The sequence below is a fragment of the Neodiprion fabricii genome, chromosome 3 (assembly GCF_021155785.1).
Source record: "Neodiprion fabricii isolate iyNeoFabr1 chromosome 3, iyNeoFabr1.1, whole genome shotgun sequence".
Lineage (NCBI taxonomy): Eukaryota > Metazoa > Arthropoda > Insecta > Hymenoptera > Diprionidae > Neodiprion > Neodiprion fabricii.
In genome coordinates this window covers 23,661,680-23,689,430 of record NC_060241.1, presented here as the reverse complement: position 1 = coordinate 23,689,430, position 27,751 = coordinate 23,661,680, and the positions used below count along the sequence as shown (strand labels likewise).

Genomic DNA, 27,751 nt, shown 5'->3' with positions numbered 1-27,751 from the left:
CGTTTCCGTTTTGAACTTTTCTAATTTTTTTGCCCTTTTTTCTTGGCCTGCTGCATACTTGAGATATTAATAGACGCTGGATTTCTCTTTCTCTCTCTTTCTGTCTCTCTCTGACATCTCGCTTGCTCTCTTGGCGTTTTACGGTTTCACTCGAGTAAGCCGCAGTCTCCAAGGAGAAAAATTACTCTGGAAGGGCAATGTGGAGATTTGTTAAAACGTGCATAGGATAAGATCTTCCGGTTTGGTCTGGTTTCATTTTACGTCTTTATTGTTGCAACTGTGATTATTCGGATCAGGGAAGCGATACACGGCTTAGAAAGACTGACCAACGTTGAAGAAAAAACCGAATTTTCCATTAAAGTTAGAGAGATTTGTCGAATAGTTAGATATTCTAGCTTCGAAACTAATATTTTATCATGTTTACGTTCAAAACGTTAAAATCCCTAATCACTTTTATAGAAAAAATTGTTATCCCGGAACATGAAGATTGTCTGAGATTCGGTAGATCGTAATAAAGTAGCGTATACTCCTATTTTGCAAATTAAATTTTATCCCAAGCTATTCTAACCTTGCGGAATAGTGATTTTTTTCAAACGTTCCGTTACGTTAACGTTACAAATTTCGATCTTTTGATAATTAGTCAACCGCAATTTTTATCCATGTAGGCTTTCGGAAATTTTGAATATATAATCTCAAAAGTATATTCTACAAATTTCATCCTGCACTTCTGATTGCAGTAAGCTCTTAATTAAAATTCTTTGAGTTGAGGCGAATTCAATTGATCAACAGTACGGATGCCGAATGCTGCATTTCATCTGCTGTACTTTTTCGCATCATCTACGTATAGATTAACGGTCGCAAATCTACGAGATCCACGCGAGTTGAACGAGGCTGAAGTTAGTAATGATAACGTATCGAAACGTTGAAACAAAAATTACAATTTTGCATCTATAGAATAACTGAAGAAGTTGAATTTACAAAATCCGAGTTTGTTGATGCTTTGTTAAAAGGATTACTAAATTTCAGGTAACCCTTTAACAGGTTGCAAAATAACGAATTTTTTTTAAAGATGCATCGTTACAATAACGTTACAAACTTCAGCTTGATATGGTTGAAGCAGTGCGTGCAAACGGTTCGTATGTATGTATACCTGAATTGAAACACTCGTTTCGCAACGTTCAGAATTGAATATCCGCCTATGCGTCTACCTGTGGAAATGCGACTGAAGTACCATCGTGTGCAGTAATTATCACATACCTGAACACATGGGTAGAGGCACACATAATGCGAGTGCATTATTATTATGAGAAATTATCGCAAGCTTTTAACCGACCATTACGTTGCACTTTATGAAACACACGTATATGGTATTTAACAGGTAAAACCCGCACTTTGGGGAAAAAGGGTGAATAACTCTTCTGCCCGTCTAAAATTATTGGAATTTACTATTTTTTTGCCAAGGTGTTAATTAAATCACGCCAGTTTTTCCTCCCCCAATAATGGCCATGACTTATATCGCAATGTTTGGCCTCTTCGGATAACCGTGATTACTCACGTCGGCATTATCAAATTATTGTTTGTTTCAACACACGTGATGGAATTATGACAGAAGTTGCTTTGCAGGTAACTTTATGAATATTAGGGGCCAAAGTTAATTGTTTTTTTTTTTTCCAAAGGTGTTGTGTATTTTTCCCACAACTGTAAAGTGAAAGAAACAGTTGATACAATGAGCATAAATTACAATACACCGGGTAAAAGTTGAGAAAAGCAAAGCAAAAGAAACGACGGAATATTTTGAAACGTATGTCCATTTTTCCCGCTAACGAATGATTGGAAAAAGTAGCGTAACAAAATGATGATGTATAATTCATAGGGTGTTGTAATTTAAAAATTATCACCGAATCTTTTTTCAAGAATACATGCTTCTAAACGACAATTTAAATTAATTCTTAAGTTACGGTTGACCGGTTGTTGAAATCTGTGTGTAAACATTTCTCAAAATTGAAACAGTCAAAGCCTTGCCTACACAGGTTTTAACGCTGTACCTAGGTATCATTAAACTCTGCACCGAGGCAGGTTCTTCTGTTTTAGATCAAGCTGGGTGGATACATTCATGAGAGCATTAATGATTCACCGGTGAACTGAAACCTGCTGAAATAGTGACTTGGGTTCCTTTGCCGCGTTGTTCATATTGCAGGTTTAAAAACGTTTTACAATGGCATAATTTAGCCATAGGAGGTTTCGGGGTAGCTGATGTATTAATTAACGCGACCTTCCCGTACTGTGTGTGTGTGTGTGTATATACCAAAACTCGTGAGCATAGTTAGAAATTACGCTTTAACCCACGTACAGACCCTTGTTAATTACGGTTAATTATTGTGCCCGCCTACCCTGCAGGTCGCGGTATTTTACTTGAGAATTTTAAAGCAGAGGTGTCGAATGCTAGAAGTTTACCGAAAATGGATTCTCGATGGCTCCTTCGGCATGCGTCATTCCTCAGATTCGTTTTCTGTCCGGCTCTCTTACGTTTCAAGAAACAGTTTCAGCAAGCTGGTTCGATATTCTCGAAATTTCTCTGGCATGTTATCGCATGTTATGTTGTATTACGTTTTTTCGTCGAAGTAACGTGATTCGTTACGATCCGAAGGCATGTGAGACGATAATTTCGTCTGCAAGTCACGTGGCGTTTGTATATTTACTACGCAGCGGAGCATGCTTGCATTATACGTATAGTCTACATCTTTATCTCATTCATGCCTGCACTCCGTCTCCGTTGTATAAAATGTGTGTAGAATATGATTAAAGTCATTCTCAAGCCTGAGAGTGAAACAACACGCCACCACGGCCACCCCAAGGGTTGGAAATATGTGCGGAAAAAGCGAATTAATGACGCTAAGCTGCTGGAATCGACCAATTTGTTCGTGTCTAATTGTATGCGTGCCGTATTTGAGGCCGACGTAATTGTAGGAACCGCGAAGCGGACAAATCCGTCGACTTAATTCCAGTTTATTTATTGTTTCACCTGTAATTGCGTTGCAATTCGGTTTTTTTTTTTTCTTCTCATGAAGCCAAAGATGAGACAAGAGCGGATAGTTTTTGTGCGCCAATTGAACTCCAAGAATAAAGTAAATACGTTCTGATAGACCGTACAGAGAAACAGGAAAACAAGAAACCATCAATAAACTGCTGTGAAATTTTCTCTCAGGTGTTTATTTTTCATTTTTTTTTTTTTTCTTTTGCACGATATTATTTAAATTACTTCGAAAATAAGAAGCCACTATTTTATATCGAGTTACTATAAACTTCATTATACCAGCAAAATAATTCAATACCTATAATTAAGTCAACGGATTGAAATTGCAGATATTAGTTCATTTGATGAAAATTTTTTGATTTGAAATAATTAACGCAGTACGTAAATCAAATTCTTGTACCTCGCACCCTGCGACCAGGAAGCGAAACTCGAAATTAAGGTTGTTGGACGGCCGCCCGCGTCCCTGAAGAGAAGGAAAATTTCACCGCGGGTTCCGTCCCTTCATTATACCGTTACACGCCATTACAATTGGTTACAATTAACTTGGCCCACAATTAGCAGCTTCCCTACGTACCTAGGCCCATACCTTTTGGTTCTTAAGCTATTAGTACACGGTTCAATTTGAGGGAACGTTCCGTTATTCAGAGTAATAGCGGGGATGAGAGGCGTATCTGGATGGCTTGTATTAGGTATACCAAAACTATACTGCTTGTACTGTACGGATATTCGAGATGTTCCCGATGGAGTAAAACCTGAACAATAAGTGGAATACCTAAACGATTTCGATAATGTGAAACTCGTGATCCGTGCCATGTTAGAAATTGACGGAGAGATGGAAAAATTGAGATACGTCGTCAAAAGAAATACGAGGTTGAGAGTAGTAACGTTATAGTAACGAAACATTGGGGAAAAAATTGATATTTTTTTCACTTGACAGTGATTTTTGAGGAACTGAGATTTCGAAATATCCGTGTGATTTGTTTTATTACGGTTTACTAAATTTCAGACAATCCCAAAAGCGCGATATAATGTTTTTTTCTCAGCATGAATCGTTACGATAACGTTTCTAACTTCAATATGATAAAGAACTCTGTCACGTCGAGTATATTTCGATTTTTTATGCAGACACAATGCCAGCAGAATTGCAAGGGGCTGAAATTTTTGTTTCTCATTCAATATTTCTGTCATTAGAGAAATTATTTTTGCAATGTAACAGTGCCGCAGGAGTATAAAACAGTGGTCAAAATTCAGTATCAATGATAAGAATTGGATTTTGATATCGTGTGGTCTTAGTACATTTGCGATTGTACGATATCAAATTTCCTACCGTGTCAAATTATAACTTGTAACGAATATTTCGTATCAACTTTAAACATCGCAACCTACCTGTAACGCGTGAATCGGAACGTAAAAATGTCTAAATTTACAAACCAGAGGAAACAACATAACATTGTCCAGCATGGTTTGTAAGAAAATGTTTGTAAAATACATCGCGTGGGAATCTCGAAAAATATGAAAACGTTCAAATTTTGCGATCAATTTTTGGTTAGAACGATAAAAAATTTGCACGAGAATTTTTGCACCCTTGCAAAATTTGAAGCGGAGGCGGACACCTCGCCAAGTCTGAGCGTGCGACGGTTAAACGGCTTCCTCGCCGGTCGGGATGGGGATTTGGATACTGCAACCCAATACGAGGAGAGTCCTTGGTGCATACGGGCTGCCGGAGTATCCTTGCACCATGCGGCGCAAACAGGGGCATCCTTAACGTGGGTGGCAGGCGGGCGGACAACGCGTCGTTGGTGGTTCGCATTTAATTTGGAGACCTGCGCCAACCTATTGCGACGGTTTCATGTTGGTTCAATAACAAATTAACAATGTACGCGCCTTATTGAGCTAAAAAAATAAATGCCGTCGAGTGGATAAATAAACATTGAATATTGTGATATCGAAAAATGCAGTATCGACAAATGAAATTGCAGTATGCAAGTAATTATAATTAACTTGTGACACATTTTGTTGTGATTTCAAGAATATTTGAACCGTTATTGCAACGATATTTTTCATTTTACTAGAAGTATCTTTCAACTGTATAACAGACGAAATTTTTTGCGGTGTGAAAAATTGTTAGGTGCGAAAACCCAGGTCTTCAGCTTTCTTACGAATTGGTAAAATTTTTTGTTCCAAATTTTTAGAAAACTTTCGTAGGAGTTCAGATTGATATGATGCGGAAAAATAATTCGTGTTCAATAACTTGTGAGAAAACAAAAAATCAATCGCGATCCATTCGCGTTTTATCATTACCGGTTTTCGGTTTCACGAGATGGAGATTTGAGCCGCGTGTGCGTTTTGCGTCAACCGGGTTATTTTTAAAAGGTATCAAAAACATCGAGCTGTGGGCAAAATTCGCGAAAAGTAATTGGATCTGATAGCAAACAAAGAACGGTATTGACTGGTATTGGCAAACACGTATTCCGTCATTATACCCTCGGTCATTCCCGGAGGTACGGTGTGTCCGATTTTTTGGCTAATAATCAATCACACGGTGGCTTGGTGTTATTTGGAAGTGAAGGAAAAAGAAAGAAAATAAAATGCTGCTACCCTAGAATGAAGCATGCGAAAATAAAGCCCGTTAACATTGGTGAATACTTTGCAATGTTGGAACAACTTTGAAGGAGGAAAATTTGCAAAATAACAGTCGACTGAATTTCAGACAACTCTAAACTGCCGAACTAACAACTTTTTCTAAGAACGCATTGTGACAATTAACGTTACGAAGATTAACCTCACAAATTGGTCACTAATTATCACTCTGCTATTTATGGGTGTCTAGTGGTGCTCGGAGGTTGATAACCCGACGTAGCATCAATTAATTTATCTTCAATTTTCAAGATTCAAGTAATTGACGCATGACGACTGGCAACTAGCCGTGACTAGCTGGGTTTGACCGCGCCCTAAACTGGCCCAAAGTGACTTAATGCCGGTCAGTAATTGGCTGCACAGAACTTTCAACTGAACAAAACCGTGAGACGATTAATTTCAGGAGTGATTAGATGAACCCTTCATCGCTAAGCCCAAATATCGGTGCGGTTAAGACGAGGATTAATACGTCCGGCTGAAAAATATTATTAAATAAAGGGATAAATGGAGAAGGAAGGAAGAAAAATACGATCATAAGGGAGAGCGAAAAGTTTTAATCCTTGCGAAACGGAACGTGCACGGCTGAATACGTGAAATGTTGGATGCACGAGTTGCATATATTCGTTGGATGCGAAATCGAGCCAGCTCTGCAGTCTTATGGAATTTTTTTTCCCCCTTACATTCAAAAGTCTCCTCCGCAAGTGGCTGAGAAGCTACGAATCGTAGTCTGTTGAGAAAGATGAGCCAGAAACCGGTTATATTTCCATCTCGTACCAGAAACGGCCTTGTACTTTTTTACCTCACATCCGTTTTATCTTCGCACATCGTCAGCTGTTCACTCTGTAGTGGAATTTTTATAATTCAAATAATATCTGAAACGTCTTTGGTGCAACGGGTTAATTAATGACGGCTCTTGAGCAGCTCGAACCCGGACTTGGCCGTCACGACGTAACCTTAAATTTAATTTACATACCATTGCTGCACATTATCCTCGTCACAGGAAATCCACGCTGGACCAACTGCTCTGATTTTTCGATCTTAATCGACGTAATCAGTTACAACCACTTATGTGGTCACAAGAAGTTCCAAATAGAGACGACTAATTTTTACGCCGTACGTTGCATTATGAAATATGCGGATCGCGATTTCGTTAATTGCAACACGAACAACAACAAAAACTAGAAAATATCACGCAGAAGTCGCTCAGACGAACGGAGAACAATCATGAAAGTGTGATTTAAGGCCTAGTTATATTATTGGAAATCGCACGAAACAGGTTCCATTCGTATGCAGAAACCAATAAATAAAAGTTTATTCTAATTACCTTTATTGCCTTCGAATTTATTGATGTTATGATAGGCCAAAGCGACTTACCAAACAACCGTCTGAAACGGGCTCTCTAAATAATTCTGGTACAAATAAGTGGGCTGTCGTAAACCGAACCATGGTGTCAGTAATAAAATGAGATAAATTTCAACCGCTCTCCGTACGTTGAGAGGCTGAATTATATATCATATCGTTCTGACTTAACCCCCTTCGGATGCTTTCTTGTGATCAGTCGCGTATGTTCAGAGCAACTGTGTTCTCTTCTGAATCATGAATACATATTGCAGTACCTACTCTCGTTTCGACCGCGTCGCACTTCCGCTTAGTTGTTTTATGTCGGCTTCGCCTCTGCTTCTGTTTTCTTTTTCTCTATCCTGCTCCCACACTCGTTTCTCCATCTCCTCTTCTCTTATCTCTTTCTTTCTCACTTTCTGCTCCGGAGAAAAGAGTCACGTGGTGTACCGGACCTTTAACTGTCATCCGAGGCGTAGGAAGGCTGGGCGAGGCGAGGCGAGGCGAGGCGAGAAGACAGAGGTCAAAGTACTGTAGGTCCGGATGGGCTGGGCCGAGCCCTTTCTAAGCAAACGGTGAACCGCTGTTGGGCTCGTTCGTGTGTCTGATGGGCATGCGGGGACTTTTGCGAGTTGGTATTTCGGGCCACCTAGATTCGCGGTAAGCCGTACTAAGCCGAAGTTACGGGTTGTGGAAAACCCGGAGTCACAGGGCAAAAAGCAAGCAAAAAAAGGGGAGGATTATCGTCCACTACAACCCCGATGCACTTCACGTGATTCTGGCAATTCGACCTAGGCCTTGCCTCTTCTTCTCTGTCTCTATACATATACATATATATATACATATACGTACAAGACTGCAAAGTTACAGGTTTCTTCAAGTCCCGAGTTAACCTTTGTTTAATCAAGTTTGGTAGGTATCGTCGTGGGGTGAAGAAAAAATTGTTCACACGAGTGCTGCCTCGCTCCATTCTTGAGAGATTGATTCCTCGGTGAAACGAAGCAAGAGTAAAATTGTACCGGTATCTCTTAATGCGGGGTGAGATAGGAACGAACGAACGAACTCCACCGCGAAGTAGTCTCGTGGAAGTTGGAGGAAATGAATATTCATCATCCGACCAACTTATGTAATTAAACATGGCTGTTTGAACGAGATTTTTTTTCGCACCAATTAACATCCTTCATCTTCGTTTACTTCCTATAAATATACATACTTGGTTTGCGGTCTCGCCTGATGAATCAGATTCTTCGTCATTTGGTTACGTCGGTGTGCAAATGCTACTGCGCTTTATTTGTATGACAAAAAAAAACGTTCAATACTGTGTCACTTACAGGTTTCTTTGATACTCGACATAATTGGAAGACGAAAATAAAAGCTATGTTACGGATAATTAGAGTGATAGATTCGTTTAAACTAATGATATGTCAATACGTGTACCGATGGATTCGTTTAGTGACAAGTGCAGGAAATTTCCTGGACAATTGAACACGGGGTTATGTTTCTTCCGATCATACAGCATGTACGAAGAGTTTATTTTCACGATTGAAACGATATAACACGTAGGATGAAGAGTTTAACTGGCATGAATCATCATACATGAACGTGCGGTTGTGGATAACTAATTCTCACTTACAGTTTTGCGTAACTTCGATTTGCGATACGTCTGGCATGTGATATTAGAGTGAAATAGAAGTCGAGTGCAGGGATGTAGTGCGACGGAGAAAGAGAGAAAGAAATAGAGAGAGAGAGAGAGGGAGATGGAGAGCGCGAATACACAGAGAGGTAACAATGGTCTTGCTGGAGTAGTGTTACATTACACAGCCTATTCAGGTTGGGCTCTACCACATGCATGTACACGTATTATATATGTCGAATACGCCGAGTAGGTAGTATGGGGGCGAGCGAAACTAAAGCATATTATAACCCAATGTAAACTGCATGGAGAATAGAGACAGAGAGAGAGAGAGAGAGAGAGAGAGAGGAACTCGGGATAGGCTCGCCTCTACCACACCACGAAGCACAATGCGTGCTAACAATGAGCTCTGCCTAACTTCAGGAACAGCGAGTGAGTTCCTACACGCGCAACGTGCATGTACCTACTTGAGCATGTGAATATTTCAATGGCATATATCATTCCTGACCTGATCCATGCGATAGTTACCATATTGCATCTCTAGTCTACGCAAGGGGGAGGCTCGTGGGGTTATTAGATCTATAGGTGGGGGTAATGACTATCTTTACCCGTAATTACCGCCCTTTCACTGATACCATTACCTACCTATACCCGTGAGACGTGTACGCGGTTCGGAGAAAAGGTGAATTGTTCGAGAGGGTGAGTTATTTGTATATGGTGGAAAACTGACATCTTGCATAATGTATCATCTGTCGCCGTGTGTAATGAAATTGCCCTTATTATCTACCTTGAGCTTTTCAATATTAATGCTTTCTGGTGTATCGTGGCGAGGATCATTGTACCGCAGACGTTTCAACTTTCCTATTCGTATTGTGCGTTGTGTGCTAAAGTTATCAAAATCCTTAAGCTACTCGCAACCCTGGGAATTTTCAAGACTGTGTATAGGTACTGTTGAATGATGTGAGAGATGAAAAATTTAATACGGTAATAAAATTCACCAATCGATATATCTACGCTGTTTAATAGCACCGAATTGCCAATTTTTTAGCAATGCTATTTAACAATATTGATTGGTGTTTGAAGGTCAAAGTAAACACTTGTTGAATTCTTCTCGTGTGAAGCGTTTCCCTCACGAGCGTGCTATAATTCCAATGCAGGCATTCGATGCAACGATAAATCACCAGGATGAACGTGTATAGCTATCTTATCCTTAGTGCTTTCCCGATTGGCACTCTTGCGGATACCATTTTTGTACATTTCGCGAAATTTGCACACGCTTGTAAAACCCTTCGGATAGTTCCTCGTCGTCTTGAGGTTGCCGGAGGCGAGAAGGCTTCAGCATCTGTGAGGTTAGACTCAGGTTGAAGGCAGCTCGTGACCATATAGTGCAATGACAGTTTAGGATAGTTAGTAACCACGTCGAAAGTAGTGCGCGTGGTAGTTGAAGATAGTTAGTATGACCGCGGTAGAATTCGCTTCTATGGTCTACTATGCAGCCTCTCCCTCTCTCTCTCTCTCCCGCGAGAGAGAATTGGTAAAGTTTAGTTCTAGTCAGTTGACCTCGTCAGCGCGCGTCCGTTCGACTTGAGCTTTCGAAATCCCTCATGGTTCCGTCAAATTCCTCCGAGACGCAGTGAAGCTCGTTAAATCTCACCGTGGTTGGACAGAATTTGGTTCGGTCAGTCGCTGGTCGATCGCGCGTCACCCGCGAGGGTGACTCGTTGGTCTGCAAGGGTTAACCACGTGAAAACCTATCGGGCGTTACGGAAGGACCTTGGCGGGCATAAATCCGGCTGGCAAACCTCAAGTCGCGTGATCGGACGCTGTGCGGATATGATTGTACACGTACGCCGCTAATTAATTTACGTACGGCTCATGTTTGAACGAGTTATTGTGCACCGGGCAATAAAATCCTCTGATCGTCGAGCGGAGTCATCATGGACGCATCGCTTCGGTAGGGCGTTGCCGTTTTGCCTTCGGCTTTGAACGGAGCGACTTTAGCGATTCCCTCGTGCTTGAACACTTTGTTACGTGCTTCGCGTCGATGGTGGTGTTTCATACGATTGCCAGAAACTCCTCAGCCGCTGTACGACATCGAGAGTTCCTTATTAGCTCTTGGAGAATCACTGATCATATGAGTTGCGAAAGTAACAGGAGGAAATTATCGTGACGTTGGGAGAGGAGGATATATGTATAACCGCAAACAACTCGGGTAATTAAATCTGTTTACCGAATTTGTGGTAGTTACAGGCATTTCGCTACGCACGACCTTTCCGAGAAGCTTCCTAATGAAACGGAATATAATTAATATTCTAATTGGTAGATTGTTAATTAAATAGTCTATTTCCGGAACTGGAATTCGAGACCGTTTATGGCAGGTGATATTGGGAAAGGGGTGTATCGCTTCAACGAGACAAGGTATTCGATCCATATAAAATCGCTCGTACTTATATTTCAGCAAACTAGGCCTATGCATTGGAACGTGTGCAAACATTTAACAATCGCGGTAAACACAAGTCGTCTTCCTGTTTTAAAAATTTACACTTTCTTACCTTTCTGACTTCCACAATGAAAGTCCAACTTGAGTAGGATTTCATGTTTTTCACTGAAACCGCGTACCTACGTTACTCTGAAAACTAAAAAGCGAGAATCTTTTGTATTGCCTGAAAATTACAGTATCTACACTAAACTTTGATCCGATACGTTAATATCATAAATACAACGTGAATAAAACGCCGACCTTCGTCGGTACAAGGTGTGTATAAAGAGTTCTAACTACCGGATGATCGTACATAAACGTCGAACGAACTACGGCAGGGTCGACGAGATGTCGCGAGCAATAGATGGCAATTTAGACGACACCAGGGTGTGTCATTCACACTTGCGCTTAGCCAGGCACGCGTGGTCTCTTTCACGCCCATAACCTCAGCTTTCTCAATCTCCGAAGAAGAGCTACCGGCGGGTCTATAAGCTTTAGATAGAAACGGTCACGTGACCGAAACTCCCGCGCAGCGGGGAACTAGGTGTATAAATTTTTCATTTCATCCTCTCGATGTAGCGAAGCAGCGCGGATTAGCATAATCTTCCAATTTACCTTTAACGTTCTTACCCGCCACCCCATCGTATCACCTGCGAAATAACCCCGTCTACATACATACATATGCATAGTCGCCGCCGCGTCGGGCGTATTCTGCATTCCCTTGCGAACGCGTACATGCTGAGGCTTTCTAAGCTACACGAGATATCTTTGTCCCTGGTACACAAAGCGGAGCCCTTGGCATAAATATCCACGACCTTTTTTTCCGAATCCATCGTTATTTTGATCCTCCGGAGGAAAGAGGGCCGCTACCCTTAGCCACTGTAGAATAAAGAAACAATCGTCGCCGCAGGTGTAGCTGCTTGGAACTTGTTGATCGTGACGATTCGTCTCGATGAATCAACTTGGCGCTATCGCACGAACGATTAGTCATTGCCGGATGATGACCAATTGGAGTCTGAGCACTGCCGACCGATGCTCCTGCTGCATTCTCACGCGGGTAATGGCCCACTGACCGAAGTATGCTTGACCGCGGAATGCGATTAAGCCAAATGAGGCTGAATTAACTGATGACTCTTATTGGGCAGAGCCCTGCAGGCGGTACCGATAATTGTGTAATCTAAATGGCCCTTGCGCTGTAGGTATTATTTTCACCAGCAATTATAACGCACTGGCGCGAACGCCGCGCTTCGGTGGTGGATAAAAAATTTAGAACCATATTGTACGCGCGACTTTTCTTAGGTATAAGCTTTTTCTTCTTTCGTGCTTGAGGAAGAAATTTAGAAGTCCCTGTCACGTCTGTAGACACAGAGGGTAACTTCGGCCTGGTTCTTTAATGCTGTATTATTAATTTATATATTCTTCTCTGGAATGAAAAAGGACGCAGCTGTAGGTGAAGGTTGAAAGGAGGTTGGTGAAATAAATGCTAATACGATATAATTTACGAATTAAAATGATCTTTGAAGAGGAACGCGGGTTTGCGATGCTTTTATCAAAACGCGCTCGTGCAAAAAAACGTGAAATGAATATTTTAAACGTATCGTCGGCGTTGTGAAAAAAAAAAAATTCTTCAAATATTACTTTCCCGGAGGTTTACATAAATAATTTTCATTTGGTTGATCCCGAGTCGTGCCGTCGTATCTTTGAGTTGATTTTTAAATCCATATCCAGGTTCCGTTCCTCCTATTTCCTGTTATCACATTCCACGATTCAACTTGAATATGAGATCAATCTATCATTCCATGGAATTTTCTTTACATAAATAAATGAAAAAATGACGATGAATTTCTCCGGAAAGGAGAGGAATTAAAAAAAAAAATCAATGGTTAGATATAACAGAAATATGAAGTAGGCGTGGCACTAAAGAATAACATTCGCTCGGCATCGCGATTGAAAGACTTTATATCCCTCTCTGTGCTCTTTTGTGGAAAAACTATAGACATACACCGTGAATTTTTGGTGAACAGGGAAGATCTAGTGCGCATGCTTGAACACGTAAACGGATTGTACGGGAATTAAAACCGCCAACCTAACATTCGCAACCATGAATCGGGATGCCCATAACTCGTCAACGGCGGACGGGGGTCACGTAAGAGGTTAAAAACCATTTCCTTCTGTAATGGTTGGCAGCAGCTTGCAGCGCACATTGAGCTACGTTTACTCGCCTAAGATCTGTGCATTTGTCGACGCATGCGCTCTCGATCTTCCCTGTTCACCATAAATTCACGGTGTATATATATATGCATATGCGTTATATGTATATACCCGTGACGTGAGTGTATTCCAAGTTTTAAATGGAAAAATGTCATTTATATGTAAATCGCGGGGTTTGTCGAATGGTATTAGCATGAAATCGATTCGTTGTACCTAATCGATCAGGCTGAAATTATTCGCGACGGTTTTTCCCGGGGCGATTCAAATGCCACCGTCGGAAGCCGCGACGTTCCGATGAAATATGATTCCGCGGCATAATATACCTGCACAAGCCTTTGATCGATGCAACGACACGCACACAATTAGGGGACAGGCGAACGAGCCACGGTAAATCGCTTAATATATTTTTCACCTTGCAACAAGTGTCACGCGGCACGTTTCCGTCAAAATCTCATTCTCTCTTTCCTTCTCACGTTCCTTTTCCCCGCGGATATCGCCAAAGCAAAGAACCCCGGCTCCATTTTCCCTTATAGCTACGGATGCAGCGCTGCAACGTGGCTGCGCTTTGCGGTGTCTTTTTCTCTCGGCAGTCTCTGTGGCTGCGGTTAGCGAGGAATTGTTGCCCGGGATAATTGTTGGTTATAAAAAGGATTTAAATTCGTTTAATCAACTAAGCCTCGCCGCTTAAGCCGCGGTAATTAAGCCCGCGGCTAATCCTCTACACGGAGGTTTCCCTCCACGCTGCATCGCATCCAGCTGGTCTAGTGCACCGGAGGTGTCGGTCTCTCGGAGTGTGCCTGGACCAACCACTTCCCCGTGATTCTGTCATGCAGCTCGGTAATCCAGCCTGACATAAACGCAACTACCGTCGCTTAGTACCCGTTGAAATCATCGCCGATCCCTTAATACTCAGTTCGTATCAATGTCCCTATATCCCGTACGGAGTTGACAAGAGTTGACAATAACATTCAAGGGGGGGGTTGATTATTCTGGAATATACTCTCTGCACCTTTGATCAACCGTTGAAGTTCGAAATTGCTTTTATTTCGTCTGACACTATTATAGGTGTAAAGAATTGCTCGCGAGGCGCAGAGACGTCCATCGAACAGTTACAAATCTATTCGCCTGTTCCTAACTTCATGAAATATTCACTTACAGCGTACAGGTGTATTTATTTTCGTTTCGTTTAGTCCCGGGATTTTCTCCCAGGCTATTTTTCCGCTCAGTAGAAAATACTGTACAACGTGGTTTGTCATTTTCGAGTAAATTACGTTTGTCTTTAATATACGGCGGTGCAGAAGCGCCGGAGGGTCAATGGCGAGGCTGTTAAACGTAAAGCGATGAGAAAGAAGATGATTTTTCCTCGAAAGAAACTTCGGTTGATAAAAAATTATTCATGTGGCGTGTGGCACAGTCGGATATGCAACTCGTAGTCGCAGTACGTATTTGACAATAGTGCAGCCGTGCATGTATAATACCGGTTGCATTTACCAGACACCAATGTATTTTATACGGGCACTAAGCCTGGAGAGTTGGTCAGGCATTTAACAGCAGGGAGTTAATGAAACTCTTTACGAGTCTAGACTACAGCTCCACCTCCACCCCGAGTTGGGTATGCTGGAGTCGGCGAGTAGGAATGTGTGAAGGTACCTCGAGACGCGTATTCGCTTTGCGGAATAGTCGGTCTCACAATGATTATGGATATCTGGAGGGTCTTTTATACAGCTCGCTAACCATCCATCAAATTTCATCCCAAGTATGTGCCGCTTGGTTGATAAAATATGCAGGTACACCTCGGTTCGTTGAAGCCTTGCTCGGTTTGGTGAAACTAAGCGTACCTTTACTGCAGTGGCTTCTTCACTTCATTGTATAAAATTGAATTTCATTTAACGCTGGAGCTTGCACGTGGATCGTGATGCAAATGATCAATGCTCAGATGAAAAAATTTGATGTATCGAATCGAAAACATCGCTATTTCCTTCCCTTTTTGCAAAATGCCATGTATGTTGAAATCGTAGTGGTTCTTTTTGTCGTGTTCCCTGTGTCGAGTACTTTTTCCTTTTACACGTGTTGTGTCAATCGTGCGTTTCAAACAGTAAATCTATTCTAACGAGATCAAGTACAACGAGTTTGCGTCCGTTTTCTGAACCCGTGAATTTGATATGCCTGCAATTACGGACTGGCGTGCGGTTCAGCTTCGCTGGGTATACATATTACGGTATTATGATGTTTGCATCGGTTTCACGCCACTCCTGACAGGCGGCTTGGAAAACATAATATCCGTTGCTCACACACCGCGAAGCTTGTAGCTTCGTTCGGCGAAGGCAACCGATCTTGTTGTATTGTTAGTATCACCAATGAAAATATCTGTAACCTGAATCCGGACGATTAATACGTTGACCAAGAATCTGATTCGACGATTGTACGCAAAACTAGGTCCATGATCTGAAACGTATGAACAGTATTAAATTGTGTTAGACTACGCTAAATTTCGAATGCAAAAAATGGCAACGCAAAATAGGAGAGGCTGTAGGTAGACAATGGGAAGCGGGCAGGAAATCCTCGGACGAAAAGCAGTGGTGCAAACCGGGAGGAAGCGAATTGAGGCTCCGGTACGGACAATCCAAGGCACGGTTCGAAGGAGGAAACTCTAGCTCGAGGCTTCCGTCTCACGTTTCAATGCTCACACCGCCTGCAATATGCTCCTAAAGTACGGGCAGTGTCTTAAAGTTACACAAAAGTGCTTCTCGGGTGTTCTGCCTTCCAAGAAGGAAAAAAAAGAAACCAAAAGAAAAAAGACGAAGGCTGGAAAATCTAAGAAGGAAAGACAGCGGGAGAGAGAGGGACGGGGGGGGGGGGGGGGGGGGGAGAGGGAGAAATTAGTCAAGGTCTGTAACGTATTGCCTTCTCCAAATTATCTTATTCCGCGCGAAATTATTGCCCGTTATGAGAAGGATATAACTGTCGGGAATGATGATACGGAAAATTAAGAACTGCATCTAGTTCTAGAGACAAGTTTTTACGGGCCATGGGGGTGGGGGGGTAATTCCGACGAATATCATCTCTCGGAGTCGAAGGTCCTCGACTGCATTTTAGTACCCTTACGTTACCATCTTCGTTCTCATCGCATTATGCCCTCATGGGCATTATGTCTGTACCCCGAAGACCTCGAAAAGCGAATACCTAGTCCAACCATCCGCTGATTATCCAGCCGTGGCTGCCAGCAATACGTATGTTATCCTCTCCTTCCCTCTCTTCCTGGCGGGGCTGGCGGACTTACTTGCCAGGGGAGCCTTCATTTCGCCCGGTCTTTCAAGATGAGAAGGCCTCACGAGCCGCTTAATTAGCTGGAAGTTATCGGATGAGAGTCGAGTAGGTATCGACTATGGGCTTGTGTAGGTGAACGTACACCGTGCTGCAGGAAACGTTTATTGATCGCGTCTCTCGTCGGAATTGTTATTTATAGAGATTTTATATAATCATCTGTATAACGGGGCGCCGCGCCGTAAATAGTCGAAGAATTGTCACTGCCGAAACGGACGCGAAGCAGAGGAAAAAGTGCAGCAGTACCCGCGGTCGTGCCTTAATCTACAGTCGACGTTTCATCTCTGATTTTCCTTTACTTGTTCTTGTATTGCGGAAACAGAAGGAAGGGGCGTATTTTTCACCATCAGTTAAGCTCGGGCTTAGAGTGCTTTCACGGCTCGTCCGTGTCGCCGGGCTTGCGCTGCATAAATTGAAAAGACGTCTGTTGAGGTAAAACAGGGCAGGTATATACGAATATTACTTGATATACATTACACGCCTGTCGGTATATCGCCTCGGAATAACAAAGAGCGCCTCACGCAGCTGTAAAATAAATTCACTTTCCCACGATCTTTCCTGTAATTTTATTTCCCGCTGCTTATTCCCTCCACGCGGAGGAAAACCCTGGTAGCTTTTAAATTTTTATTTTTACCCAACTCGGAGTACGGTTATTATTATTTTTTAACCGTATTGGAGAAAAAAGTAAATACTACCCGAAACGTGCATGCGATTTTATAAATCTCAAGTTCGATATGATATCTAGGTACCTAACGCGATAATCGTCGTTGGCATTCATTTATTCATGATTTGCAGCTTCTTCATTGTCGTTTCTGATAATGAGTTGTACCGTACATTTTTCCGACTACATAATCGCTTCTTATTTATGCATTCCTCTGTTTTTATTTTTACGGCGTTGTCCCCCGACATCATTCTTGCGAGAAACAAATTAGTTTCGTTTGCTCTGCAGGTTTGCTGAAACAGATCGAATTGTATCCTAGAATATTCAACGATCTTCACTCAGCTCCCTGAACCGTTTTTCCGACTACCAAAACGTCGATAACTCGTGGGTCAAGTGAGTTTCACAAAAAGCTAAACGATTCCTGCCGTTACAATTCATTTGTCCTTCATTTAAATTTAATGAATCTTATGATTAGATTATTCTCACGTTGCAATAAAAGTTAGACTTGTTTTTACGCAAGATTTATACGCAGATTTTATCATCGTTGAATTTTCCATCGCACGGCAGGTTCTTCGACATTGTGTGAAAGGAGACACTTGAAATGGGAAGAAAGTAGCGCGCAGGTGGTGCAAGTGCCAATTTTGCATTGAAATAAGGTATGAAATCGTTTCGCCAACTCCTTTTGCGAAAAGTGAATAATCTCCGCGTTGCAGGAATAGCGAGACAGGTACAGGAAATAAGTGATATTCACGGAAATAGGAAGTGTAAAATGAGTTGCCACATCGGTAGAAACGGTTATCGTCGAAGCTTCGGACGCAGTTCGAAAAGCTCCTATTACACGCAGTTGTTTCCCGCTCCGTGAATTAATCTCGACGACGTACTTATTTCCACTTGAATATTTTTCACGCCGAAGGCGTTTCTCCGAGAAACTGTTTGACGATGCGACCAACGTGAAAAGCCCGGAAAATGTTATTTTCTCAGGCCGCGTTCCAATTCCGCGACAGCATTTGTCGCGACGACGTGTAGGGCTTGCGATAAATCCGCGAGAAAAGGAGATATGGATTTCGAATTGGGACAACAAAGTGACGAGGGATTTCGGGGCCCCAGGTCCCCGGAGACGGACAGATCATCGTTATGGAAAGCGTCGGACCGGAAATCCTGCCAGAGGACCGGGTGACTCGCGGAGCGGAACGACGAGCCTCCGTGGGCTTAATTCAAAAGACAACTAAGCCGAAAGAAGGAGGGGGAGCGGAGGAGAGGGTTAAAGAGTCCTCCTCCCCTGCCATTTAACCAAAGGTCAAAGCTCGCCGTCGCGACGCGGCGCCTCGACGCTGTTCGCGTTATCTCGCACGTCTCAAGAGCCGTTCTGCACTCACCGCAGAGAAGATTCGCCTCCGAAGTAGCGATGGAGCCGCCGGACGGTTTTATCCGCCCACGTCTAGACCCCGAATTTCAACTTTGATGAGCTCAACCTCCGGGACTTTCTCCACCCTGTTTCGTTTTGCGCCTTGACTGCAGAGCGTTTGTTTAACCCAGCCTCCCTTCCTCCCTTTCTTTCTTCCTTCCTTCCTTCCTTCCTTCCTGCCTTCCTCCCTCCCTCCCTCCCTCCTTTCTTTCCCTCGCCTGTACTACCTTCTACCGAAAAATGAAATCGAAAAAGAAAAACCCTTCCCGCTACGGCAGCAGCCAAATTCTATTTCTGGATGTCCTTGACTGCCGCTTTGGACCTCCTCTGCAGGCACTGCGTGTAAACCCAACGTCAACTTTCCACTCTCCTTTATACTTACAACCCGCTGCCGGCTGACGCACGTTGTCCCACTCAAGTTTTCGTTTGAAGGTTGGGGGAAAGGGGACTCGCTCTTTCCTTATTTGTTTAATATCTCGCTATGGAACAACGCGGAGAACCAGATTCTTCGACGATATTCGAGGGTCTTGAATCACCAACTTCGAAACTTTGATTTGATTTGATTTCATTTCATTTCACCCAGCTGATTGCTCGATTTCGTAGAACTTGGATATCTTTCCCTCCATCTTCGATTCCACGTATTTTTCAAATTCAGTCATCACTTGTCAAACTTATGTTCATGTTATTTACTTCCTTAATTTGCCATTTGCATACAACGAGACGTCAATTTATTTTTTTCTTAGTCCGTATAATGGTGAAATCTTTTTCATAATGATACTTTTAATCCACGTTTCCTTGTGATAGTTACGAATTAAAAAGTAACATCACGCCCGTTCCACTATATGCTTCTAGTACATTTCAGAAGTTTAACATATGTTATTCCTTTTTGTTCTAGGTGAGTGCCGTTTATTTAAAAGCCTGTATCGTGGAGTATTTCCCGTGAAGTGAGACGACTCGTGAGTATAATATTCCATCACAGCGTGTATCGAATGCATTATTCTGACAGAAAGTGGGTATAAAGTGCACCGTACGAAGAAGTTTGTTTGAAGTTTCAAAATTCAGTGCATTGAAATATCTCGGTCAATATAATCAGGCAGGTGATCAACGTCTTTAATATTCAGCTGTTTGCTTTTCGGCGCTAACCAACACCGGCTGTTGCATAATATGTAACTTCCGAAATTGAGATAATAATACCTCGGGTTTTGCGTGAACCAACGAACGGAGGAAGCAAACCAGCACGATAAAACCACCCTGTTGTTTAAGATTCAATCCATATTTTATGCTTTCCATCGCAATTTTTGTATTTCCTACTCTGTTCCTAACATTAAGTACGTAGATGAAATATACATGGGTCACTGAAAGTATAGGATTCGTATCTTCGAAATAATTTCTCTAAAACGAGAGGTGACTTTTATGCAAAGCTTGGATGCATCGTATTATATACGGATATGTAATACTTTATGCTGAAATATTTGCTGTCGTTGCGGAGATTCGTCGGCCTAAAATCGATCATTCTTATTCCGGCATAGTCGAATTACACTCGTAAGCCTTCACCAAGATCTCTTGCAAAATGCTAAAATTGAAAAAAATAAAACAGTCGTATATTCAAACCCTGAGATATTGGATTCATCGTTGCAAGACAATTCAAAATAATAATACAGTGAGTTGATTCGATTTCACTTGACGATTACTAATTTTATTAACAAAAAATCTTTTCCATAAAGTCACCGTAAGTCATTCTTATTTTTCTTGTCTTCGGTCGTCGGTTTAATAATGGTATTCAATCATCATAATCAATATTGGTGCAGTGTTGTAAAATTAAATGTATGCAACGATTCCAATGCGATGAAAAAAAGTCTCTCTCAGTCCAGAAGATCTCTACTTGTAGAACATAATAATCCTCCGAATGAAATGAACAATCGTAGAGTGAAATCGAATCATTCCACTGAATTGATAACCATTCTTCACACGATTCGAAACGAAGCATCGACATAAACTTTTGTTTTTTGTTTTCAATGTTTCCAATGTTTCCTGCTTTTGTATATTTTAAAGAGATCTTCGTGGCTTGCGGATAAAATGATTGAATAAATACTCAATGCACAACTGCTTCGCAAATAAAACTATTTAAAAAGCTGAAAATTACCATCGACCTTTGTCGATCCAAGCCCCTTTAATCGTCTGTGGTGCAGATGGGTTTTTTTTTTTTTTTTTTTCTTGTTTCCCATACAAACCGCCACGTATTGTCCGCAGTCTTACCATACCCATCGCGTTTTGCCAGTCCCTTGGAATCCTTAGCAGACCCCGAAAGAGTCAGTCTCCTTTTGACGCAGCGGGAAGCCGTTCTATTAGCCCGGTACAGCTTTACTTTCTTTTTCCCCCCCCGTCTCCGCCTCACGCCGTGGCCTCTCTCTTCACCCTCCCTTTTTTCTTGCCAGACGCTATCCAAACGCACGTTTTCGCGGCGGTGGCGTCGCGACGCCTGGCGGCTGGCGAGACGCTCTGGCGGCGCTCGATTGCTCGCGTCGCTTCGCCACACGTATACATATACAGAGGATACGAGAGACCTCGGCGCTTCCCATTTCGCAGAGACACGTCCGACGCGCGTCTTATACGTGTTTCTCATTACGCCCCGCCGAGATATAGTAGAGCGAAAAAAATCTCTCTATGGATTTTTCGATTGGCTTGTACCAATGTCTCGTTACGTCGACGAACCTGGTGGTCGATGTCAAGGGTCGCATCCCTCTCCTCCTGGATGCTTCAGCGACGCTCTTGTCGGCGGATATTGTACTTGGCGGAAACTCGAGCGGAGTACTTTGTGGTTTCGTTTCTTGATCAAGGATCGTTGACGAAGTTTTCAAGATCCCTGCACCACCTTTTGTTGTTCATTCTTTGCCGTACGATTTTGTCTGCGAGTTTAAACCGTGGCCGTCCGACTTGGACAAGGTTGACGCGAGCCTTTGACTTTGCTGTACGAAGTTCAGGTTCAGCGTCTTTGAGTCGGCGCATTGAAAGCTTTCGACGTTTTCTCAGACTCGCCTGGAAATTTATCAAGAATCCTTAAATCTTGGAATACCGACGAAATGAGGATAGCCGGCTGGGCATTTTTACCTTTCTTGACAAGTCACTTCTTCGGTGTATAGAAACAAATCTTGTCGCTATTAAAATTGAGAAACCCGTGGATTACGGACAAGTGAGTGAAAAAAATTTGATAAACTGTAAAATGATTTTTGACGTAAATTTTCGTATCGAACAGGTATTCGGTAGAAATCTGTCTGCATCATTTTTCATATTGGCTGATGCAGGAAAACTTGGCAGCACGTGTTTAAAATACCCAAAAAAAGTGTTACATACATGTTTTCCGGATTAAGGCTGACCACACTTTTGAGGTATTTTGAACATCTGCAGCCAAGTTTTTCTTCGTCGGCTAATCTGGAAACTTTTTCAGACAGCTTATATCTTTGCGTAAATTCATGGTTGTGACAATTAATTAAAAAATCTGAGATTTCGAAAATGCAAAAACGTCTCTGAAATCCTTCACGATGTAATTTGAGACTAAAATTAGATTCGATCGAAAATATCGTTCCATCGCGTTCACAAGAAATTTCGCTCGTATATACTTAATCTTCTCAAGTGAAATACATATTATACATTTTTATTCAGATTGCGTGACGAGAATCAGTAACACGGCTCATACATCATACATATTTCATGTTGTTCCCGTTGATCGGCATCTGGCCTTACATTAGAACAAAAGTCAGCCTCTGCGTAATGTTGTGATAATCGCAAAAATATACATGTACATGCGTATATATGAGACTTCGTAAATCGATACTCAAAAGGCACGAAGAACTTGTCGCGTATTTTGCATGCACATTCTCTTGTCATTGGACGATGGGTCTACGGTTATACGTGTACGTATCATGCGCAAGTCGAACAATATCCAATTTCGCAAGCTTGTTCTCTTCACATGCCAAGGATTAGAGGGGGTTTAATATCGTTCGCTAACCTCTTTTAACCTGACTTGGAAATTCTAAACCAGGATCCAATGTACTTTATCCCCTGTTATCACGATTGCGCAACTCCCAGTATCCTCTCGCAAAGGGACTTGCGTTATGTTTTCTCATTCGAAACTCACCGGCAGTTTTCGTTATCGCGCCACTCGTGCGCACGAACTTGAAATTACTATACACAAATTAGTAGGATGACGTTTGGTGTAACAGAATGGTAGTACTACGTTAGCTGAATACCTAATATACAAATTTTCAGTATTTTGAATAATTTTGCTGCTAATTATCATCTATACATGTTCTTTTATGCACATGGATAGTGAAAGCGCGGTGTAAGTTTTCACTGTTGAAAAACGACGATGATGAAGTTGATTTTCTACTAAAAATTTCAGAGGATGCGACGGTTATATTTGACTAATTCTTAGAATGAAAGCAATGACGCTGGAATAATAAAGTGGAGACTCTGAAAAACAGTGTTAAAAAATATCAGAATGATCTGCATACTGTATACTGTCCGTCGAAAACTGTAAAAGATGGGGATGAGGGTTAGAACTTGGAAGGATCGATATTTGGAATGACCGATGTATTAAAGTTTCCAGTATGCGAAAATAAAATAACAAATGACGAATTGTTCGAAATCATGGTTTTTGATAGCGTCACTGATTAGCAGTCATTCCGTTCAGTGATACATTCGAAAATCAGCTCAAGCTTTCCAACAATTCGTCTTACATTGTTTTTTTTTTTTTTTGGCACAGTTTGAAATTTCGATATATCGGCCATGCCAATATTTGACCCTTCGAAGTTTTAACCCTCACCTAAAGAACGTATTTCACTTCGGCACTTTTCGCTGGCGGGATAAGATCGGTGGTTTTTTTTTTTATCCGCAATCTTGGTGTCCCCATCTCTTTTTCGCTTTCCGGTTTCCCTTAGCGTGGCAATCGGTTCGGTAACTCGATACTCGCTCAGCTCGCGTCCGAAGACAAAAGGGGGTTAGGGAATTTTTCTATGCTTGACGTAAACCGTCTCTGTGGCTGCAAGGGATATAGGTATGTATACCCACACGCGCCTCTTTATGATTTTTCGATGAAACCGTTATACGGCAACATTACTCACCCCGCCGTAACCTGCTGCCCATTTCTCTTCTCTTCCCTTCTCTTCTCTTCTCTTCTGTTCTCTTCCACCGAACCATTATCCTCGTGCGTTTTCTTCTTTCTCGCTCCGCTAGTCGCTAGTGACTTAGGTCGTTGCCCGGATGGATGGGACATCGTCTTGAAAGTTATTTCTTGGAATATAATGGGGCTCATGGGCCGTTTCTTAATATCGCATCCCCTTTACCAGCGACAGATGGCCCTAGTCAAAAACACAATACCTTGGGTAACGCGTGCTCCTGATATGACGAAAGAAAATACAAAATGTCGCGGTTACGGAACGAGTCGCTTGTGGGTTGTGTAGGTGATTTGCCATCTTTTTTGCAGACAATTTATGCAGCTGCTTTTCTGCAGGAGCACGTTTAAATCGTTGTATGCTTAACGTAACGTCGGAGCAATCAATGTCGGCGACTTACAAGGTCTCTGATTCTATCTATAGAATTCGTCTTCCGGAAACTGCTTTTTTCAAACTGCTGATTGATTCCGCAATTGCTCGTACTAACGGAGGATGCAGGCATGGAGAAACGTGCTTGAAATTTTTATCAATATTTCATACCACCATGTACATGGTTAACCGCCGAACCAGCATGACAGGAATAAAATTTTCCGAAACTTGAGCTGTCGCTGAAAATTTTTCGCCGTGGTGATAAAAAAAAAAACGTACAAGATTCGCGCGTTTTCTTAGGTGGCATCTTTTCGTGTACTACGATTTTTTTTCTTTGTTCTCGAGATGATTTTAGGTCGACTCAGTATAAGGGAGTATAAGCAGTGTAACTTATTCCTTCTATTCGAAATGATATTCCTGTATTTTCTCAATAATTGATTGCTATTCAACAACTGATCAGCAGTTTTGAAATTCTCTTTTTACATAAAATTTTATTTCGCTTCAACCGAAGTCTTTAATTTTACACAGTCTGTATAAAATTGCATTGTTAAACATGATGTGCCGGATTAATAAACCGCAAGCGAGATCCATTCAACGTTTCCGTTCCAATTAGTTTGTAGTTTGCATCATGGGAAGTGGAATTAAAACGCTGTTTTTTTTTTTTTTTTTTTTTTTTTTATCCCTTCTTGTATAATATCCGTGATCGGAAGTTGTCTCAGTTCACAATTTGTTCCAAAGTACAGGGTTTGACTAGTGAATTGGAAATTGGTACAGCCTAGCTCTTGCCAAATCGGCATCGAAGCGACAATCGCGCGTGACTTGCTTCTCGATCAAGATCCCGCTATTCACTCCTCGCTCGACATTCGACGCAGATTATACAATTAGGAAAAAACGGACGGCGTTAAACGATCAGCGATGGAAAGTGAATAACTGACAATGAGAAAATGCTGAAAAGCTGATGGGGAATAAAATGAGAAATTAAACGGACTTCGCGACGTGCACGTGAAAATTATGTAACGGTATTGGCAAACCTTCAACACTTCGCGATGTCGAATCATATCAAGAAAGTCGAGAACCTGTCGATTTACGGACGTGCATTCAATCTTGATTTCCAATCTTTTCCATCTTCGATTCATTGAACTATGCAGCATGAGCTTCGGCTGTTTACCCGAATGCTAGACGTGGATTTCTGTCGTCAACTCAGCTCGACAGAGTGGAAACTTTACAGCCTCTCAGACTGCAGACTGTCACGAGGACGAATCTATACGAATCATAATTCGCGGTGCGATTTATATTCATTTATTTCATGTATACGCATCTATAGATGACGGCGCTTTCATTCCTCCACCCACCGCAGTAATTGACCTGAAAATATGAATTTAAATGAGAAAATATTTATGCATAGATATAACCCGATGAGGCGTGCCCGAATGAATATTTCAATGGATTATTTTGCAAATATATACCCAATACTTGTTATAATTCTGTCTCGTTTAATCGATAGTTCAACTTTTAAGGCCATACTTTTTATGAAGTCTTATGAATTGAGAGATTCCCGGTAGTTTTATCATTTTATCAGCGATATGATATTTTTCAAACGGATAATTTTTTATTTGTTGTATTTTCCACCTTCTATTGATCCAAATGCGCAGCCTGAATGGATATTACTAATTTTTGTGGAAAATGTTCCTAAAACGATTGTGAAACCTAAATTCTAGTGCTTGAAAATTTGTTCAAACTTTAAAGATGCATCTGCAGCCGGGATGTTTGATTAAATTGATGAAAATTTTTATTTTTCATTTTCGAGCTGGATTCGGATCGAATTTTCCTCGTTAATTCCGAGTCACATGCGGTCCGAGTTGAATCGTTACTCGGGTCTTACTCGACATTGTGTTCAAGAAAACACTTGGTACGATTAAGCAGCGCGCTAGCAAGGACGACTCGACCCTTGAGGTTGAGAGAAAGAGGGAGAAAGAGAGAGAGAGAGTGAGAGAGAGAGAGAAAGATAAAAAAGAGAGAAGAACAGAGCAAGGAGGACTATACAGAACCCGGTACGACAGCCTTAATTAGTTCAGTTCTCCGCTCGGAACAGAAGAAAGGCGGACGTAATCCGGGTGAAATAAGACGTAGGGCAAGGAATTCCTGCAAGGAAATGACTGAGCATTCTTTTCTTTCCTTAAATCTCAACGGCTTGCCTACACACACATATTATATACCTATACGTGTAGTCCACCCGGCTGCAATATCGCAATATTTTTTACAACCTTAGTCGTACAGCGTAGTAAAAAAAAAATGGCCCCCTTTCTGAGACGAGAAGATTGTTTAATTGCGGCGAAGTATCGTTCGGCTTCGTTGTCGTGTATATATTTTTCTTCATCGTTCGAATTTTTCACCCCAAGCCTTGCATGTTTCACCTATTGCGTATCAAAGTGTCAGCTGAAATATTACACGGTTGTTTTGATCCATATCAAATTTGTTATTACTCACGTGTAACGTTGTACAGTTGTTTTTTTTTTTTTTTTTTTTTTTTGTTATCGAGGTGTAAATAACGCGGGCAGTTCGCACAGTCTTATAAACGACGCTTGCTTGAACAAATATCTCATACGGTTTAATATCTTGAATTTGTCATCCATTTGGGCGATAATCTTACTGACAAGTATACAAATATACTGCTTATAATTCAACTGTTTTATGACTGTATACTTAATGAACTGTGGTAAAAGAAACGCCACCCCTTCATGAATATATACATTATACATATATGACTGATTTTATATTAGATGGTGGTTAGGAATAGGGTCAGATAATAACAGCGTTATCGCTGGAAATGAAACGGTAAAATAGGCCTTACATACAGTACTTTACCAAGTGCTTGTTTCACACTCGTAGAAGAATAAGTTTTCAACTAAAGGATTCACAAGAATGACAAGACGTGTGACAATCGGCGAAGGTGAACGAAGTGGAAAAGAAACTCTTTTTTCCGTTGCAATGAATAAAAAATCAGGAAAATTTTGCTGTTGTTTGACCGTTAAAAATTTCATGTCTAAAATATCGCTGATGTCGCGTCTTACTGATTCTTATACATCGATTATACACGTTGTGAGCTGGGGTGAAGAAAAACCGTAAAAATATTAAACTCTAACATCGAAATCCTCTCACAACCTGTCAGCAAAGTTATAACGTCACTTGGAGTTTGTAAAAATTCTTTAATGTCTTACCTTCATAAACTTGCCGCACGTCGCGCGGCGTTTCATCGAGGTTGAGTAGGTGAGTAAAAACTTGAGAGTGATCTAAAATCGTTTTTAGCGATAACCAATATACAACCAATATTCCAAATAATTGAAAATCTATCTACAGTTGTTATCGCCTATAAAGATTTTTTATTCCTTCACACGCTCAGACGCCTTGCGTATTTTAGTGAAAATTCGTGCAAACCGTGAATTTTTAAATCGTAAAGTCTAGTTTAATGGTGTACGACGATACCGTGGT

At 41.6% G+C, this 27,751-nt stretch overlaps 1 protein-coding gene across 7 annotated transcripts in view; it reads left to right on the top strand.

The window, feature by feature from the left end:
• LOC124178609 (fasciclin-1) overlaps positions 1-27,751 on the top strand; it is a 224,037-nt gene that overhangs the window by 1,321 nt on the left and 194,965 nt on the right. The gene's annotated exons all lie outside the window — the stretch shown is intronic.